Below are 5,686 nucleotides of genomic sequence, written 5' to 3' on the forward strand. Positions count from 1 at the left end.
TTTGTCTCATTGATCACCTAGAAGGACACACTGTCGACGTTCCACGAGCTTTTATCCGCAGCTTGTCGTCGTTCGTACTGAAGAATAACGTCCTGTACAAAAGAAATTTTGAACATAGTGCTGAGACATTTCTGCTCGTCGTACCTTCAAGGTTACGCCCAGAGATATTGGAAGCGTGCCACGATGACCCATCAGCAGGACACTTGGGAGTGAGTAGAACCTTCGCACGCATCCGTACGAAGTATTACTGGCCAAAGTTGTTGAATTCTGTGCAACACTATGTCAGAACCGGCCGGGATTGCCAAAGACGTAAAATGCCACCATTGAAACCAGCAGGTCTCCTACAACCCATACAGCCACCGGAAATTCCATTTGCAAAAGTGGGAATGGATTTACTTGGCCCCTTTCCTACATCGTCATCAGGAAAGCGGTGGATCGTAGTTGCAACTGACTACCTAACTCGATATGCCGAGACAGGGTCTCTTGTTAAGGGAACAGCCATTGAAGTAGCTGAATTTTTTGTCACGCACATAGTGCTACGGCATGGCGCTCCTAAAGTTCTGATCACGGACCGAGGAGCCATATTTACTGCGCATTTGACACAGTCCATTATGAAACTGACGCACACCAGTCACAGAAAAACCACCGCATATCATCCGCAGACGAATGGACTGACTGAACGACTCAACAGAACACTGACCGACATGTTATCAATATATGTGGACATGGAGCACCGAACATGGGACAAGATCCTACCATACGCAACGTTTGCATACAATACCGCAGTGCCAAGAGACGACTCGAATGACACCTTTCCAACTCGTTTTTGGCCGGACCGTCACCACACCCTTAGATGCAATGCTACCTGTAGACGAGACATCGGAAAATGACCATGATATCAGCGGCTTCACAGAAAGAGCTGAAGAGGCACGGCAGCTGGCGCGACACCGCATTCAGCAGCAACAGCAAACCGATGCGAATCGGTATAACTTGCGACGAAGAGACGTCCAGTACGCACCTGGAGACAGGGTATGGGTGTGGACTCCTGTACGGATGCGCGGCTTATCTGAAAAGCTTCTTCGTCGGTATTTTGGCCCGTACAGAATAATTCGCCGACTTAGCCCCTTGAACTACGAAGTTCTTCCAGAAGGTCAAGTAACCTCTTCACGACGGCGGCATCGCACCGAAGTCGTTAATGTCGTCCGAATGAAACCCTACTACGACAGACAATAACAGACAATTGGCCAACAAGCTTTCCGAATGACAGCCTCGAAACCACCGCCGTCTTTATAAGCATCGGGACGATGCATTCTTGGAAGGGGGACAATGACACAAGGTGCCTTCAAATCTCGCGCGCCAGCCGTCTCCTGTGCTCGTCCATGTATTGCTACGTACGAAAGATCGCAGCAGTGGAGCCACACAAGGCACGTGCGATCGGAGCAAGAGATCTTCAGGTAGAGGTAGAGCCTTGGAGTTACTGGCACATGCGGGGCACGAAGAAGAAGAAGACGCGTGGAACGCTTGTGAGAAGACCGTGTACATTGGAGCGAGACTCTTGCTTAACTGTTTGTCGGGCACAAGTTCGCCCAACATAAATCAATTAAACTAACTTTAACCAACTGTGTGTTACAATATGAGCAATAAAAGACCGAAATATTTGCTTCTCCCACGGGAACATCAGTGATCCGGCCCATTGCTTATGCTGCTATTTTTCCACTGGTGCGCATGCACTTACCTTGATTTGTACGATATGGTTCTATGACAACACCGGGAATGCGGGAGATGTAAATTAAAGACGATGTGCAACACGGGAACAAGGTGAGAGCAGGAGGCAGTTAACGTTTTGAAGAAAACGCTGTTTTATGCATTGAAGCACAAAAGCAACTGGAACGCCCATGCATTCATCGGACATTTTGAAAATTAATATCTCGAAACTTGTTCAGTCCTGAGAATTCGTTCCAAGTGGATGCGCCTTGCGAACTCAGCGGTTATAATTCGTTGATTGAAAGATGTCCAGTAAAATAATTAATTTAAATGTTAATTAGCGTAATTATATTCATTATTCAATTAGGTGTTTAAATTTTTTGTGGAAGTAATGGCCGCCTCATCGAGTAGTCTAGATCAAAGATTATAATTGTGCTATCTGCCACTGCATTTTTAAACAATTTGGTGCAGCTAAAATGAAACACCCTGTGTATATGATGGATATTACATGAATTTGTCTGATCTTCATGCTTGGGGCTTCAGAAGGGTTCTTTTGGCCTTGTTTCTATGTATATGTAAGCAAGCGAATTCACAAGCACACAGCATCAAATAAACGCGCAAGACACCTCTTGCTTTAGTGCTAAAATAATGCAATAGTATCGACACTGGTAATGGTGTAATCGCAAAAGCTAACATGGAGGTAACAGGTAACATGGAAATGGCTTGAGGAGCGGTTCTTTGTAGTCCTGGCGTTTGTGCTAGGCTAAGCACTATCATGTCATCCGCAGCATTTCCCGGAATTTGTTGATTATTGATCGATTGGCTATAGACTATCGATTGTCTATCGCAAGGTATTGGCCACGTATTTGGGCTAAGCTAAGCACTACCAACTCATCCCCAGCATTTTCCGGAATTTATTCATTATTGATGGATTATTGATTAGCTATTGATTGGCTATAAATTGCCTATCCGTGACTGACTAAGCTTAAGTAGTCCCAATCATGCTTAGTTAGACTTAACCAGGCTCAGCTTCGCTAGTTTACAGCTCTATATGCCATTGCGTTTGGACCCTGGCTGCACTGCTGCCAGGATCGGCCCACATTTTTGGATCCAGCACACACATTACGCCCGGCTGAAACAGCTCCGCTGTCAGAAATGAGAAATTAATCTGTTTTACTATTTTCTTTGATTAGATATAGAGTCATCTTTCTTGCAAGTGTCACTTCAGCTTGGCAGAGAATGCATTGAATCATGCAATGCATAACGTGCGCGTGTGCTCGAAGGCTTACTTAGGCCCTTTAATGAGCGGGCCCGAGTCTGGCCCGGGCCCATGGCTTCAAACCCGCGTCCGGCCCGGGCCCATGGCTTCAAGCCCGCGTCCGGCCTGGGCCCGCGGCTTCAGCCTGGGCCCGGCCAGAGCCTGCCGACAAACGCTTCGGACAGCCCGGCGTGGCCTGCAGGCCGGGCCGGGCCCGGGCCGACCCGAAGGCTCTAGTTCAGGTGCCTACTGAAGAAGAAAAATCCACTGAGAACAGTTTTCAACACTCAAATACAATTTATTTACAAAAGTAAGCACTAATTAATTCACTTTATCAGCTCTCAGCTGGTTAAAATGTTCGTGCCCTACTGCACCCTCGTACCTGCAGTCTTAATAGCATAACGCTCAGCTGCCTTTTCAGGAGTGTTAAGCCATTGCAGATAGATGCGGAGGTGTGTGGACACAAATAGCTCAAGAAGTCTTCCAACCACATCTTTGTGCTGATAACATGGGTTTTCTGGCAAGGTTACATTTTTTCCAATAATTTCCTTCAGTGCTTTCAATGGTGCTCTCAGACAGCTCATATATTGAGCTTCAGCAAAAGACTTGAGAGCACTCTCACGTTAAAAAATGAAGTCCAGAATTTGTCTGCTTGCATAAAATAAAATTCTCCGCCTTAGAATATTCGTTTAGTTGAGTAAGGTGGTGTTTCTGTCCAGGTACTTCAGCCGCTAGCATGCACATGCACACAGAGCTGTGTTCCACAGTGCGGATAATCGGCTTTAACAAAAAGCCTGCCAAGTGGGCGAGCACATCTTCCTCAAGAGAAGAAACTCCCTCTAAGTCGAGAATGCAGTCGCTTCTCTCACCACTCTCTTCCGACCGAGTGATGATTTGTGCTTGTTTAATTTTTGCTGAAAAAAAAAGCAACCAGGTAGGTACTGTCCTCTTTCGCGTATCCAGGAAACGGGTTTACAAGTGCGCCAATACTTCTAGCTACAAAAAAAGGTCAATTCACAAAGGTCTAGAATAAACCTACCCCATTGCAACAAGTCAAACACGGCGATCACACCATACTGCTGCCCTATAATCACTAGAAAAGGGATGCCAACATATACAAGCAACATCTCTGTGAAAATGAAAAGGATTACAAAGGGAAATGATTCTTAACAAAATCATGATCCTCACTCTCATATCTTCGTTGTGTCCTTCGGTACCCAGTTGTCACGTTTCGCGCTGCCCATTTCTTCCTTCGTTCAACGTCGCAGGAGTAACAAAATACCTGCGACTCTTTTGCGGTTGATCCAGTGCGCAGAGCGACACATAAACCCGTCATGTTTCGTTAAGAAGCACGAATATCACAAGGGACTATACAAAACACGAGCTCTCGCACCCCAACGCCACAAGGAAAGGAAATGGAGTGCGCGTCCATTCAGCTCGACAGCCGGCGCGAAAGAACCAACATGGCCCCGAAAAGCCAGAGCGGCGGTGCCGGGCGGGTTCGACTGTTTTCACAACAAATCCCTGCAGGGATGAGGCGTCGCGTCGACGATGTATCACCATTTTCTCTTTTTTTTTTCGACGAAGATGAAGGCGCTCGAACGCAATCATTTCGTTCGCATGACTAGGCTACGACGCTCGCCTTGGGACCGGAGGTACGCTGGTTCTAATCCTGCCCCGGCAAGCAGTTTCTTTTCTTTATTGGTATCACCATTTTCTTCTATTTTTTTCCTCTCTGTTTGGCAGTGCGGCCGGTTGTCCCCCGGTGCCGGGAGCCGACGTGAAGCGGCGGTCGTTGGTGTGTTGCAGAGCGCAGCGTAGAAGCACCCCAAATAAAAAAAAAAATACGGTTGCAGTCAGGTAGACTGCTCCCTCCCTGATAGTGAGATTATAATTGGATCATGAAAACAGTGATGCGTTTATTTAGGAATACCATAGAGCCCTAACAGCAGCCACAGTTGTGCCTAGTCACCACCAGCCCAGCGTGTTCTTCGTTCCAACGCCGCCAAACAGAGAGGAAGAATTAAAAAGAAAATGGTCATACGTCATCGAGTCGAGGCTCCGGCCCTGCACGGATTTGTTGTGAAAACAGTCGCACCCATGCCGGGTGGTTCAAAGTCTGTCCTCACTTTGAAAAGCGGCGCTGGCATCGAGGCACCCTAAGCAAGGCTCGAGAGGCAGCGTCAGCCTAGCATCAGCCAAGTTACAACCTAGCATCAGCCATAATAAGCCCCTACGATCGCCCAGTTTCGCTGTTTCAAGCCTTGCGCGGCCGAATGCAAGCTTAGGCCTTTTTTTAATTGAAGAGCTGCGTAAAGAGGCAAGAGAGACAGACGTGTCCATTTTGATTTGGAAGGTGAGAAAAGGTGACGGCTCAAACTGTACGCGTACCGCAGTTCTCGTTTCTTTGACGCCGATAGCAGTTACGGTTTCACCGCACTGTGCGATAATACTCGCCTTATACTGCGATATTCTAATTTCTGTGTTGTTTTCTTTTCTTCTCTCGCTTTCAAATACAAGAGAACCAAAACATAAATGAATATATCTCTCGGTAGGAGGAGCATCATTGCGCAGTGCATCACGCAGTGATTACTGTACTGCTCGCCCTCTACCTTCAGTTATGCTTCGGCGACAGGCGGCGCTGTTCGCGCTGCTATTGGCGCCGATAGTAAATTAGGTGCATGTTGGTGGTAACGACTCGTTCGTGCTGTGTGTTCTTACGAG

The sequence above is a fragment of the Dermacentor silvarum genome, chromosome 11, assembly GCF_013339745.2.
Source record: "Dermacentor silvarum isolate Dsil-2018 chromosome 11, BIME_Dsil_1.4, whole genome shotgun sequence".
NCBI lineage: Eukaryota > Metazoa > Arthropoda > Arachnida > Ixodida > Ixodidae > Dermacentor > Dermacentor silvarum.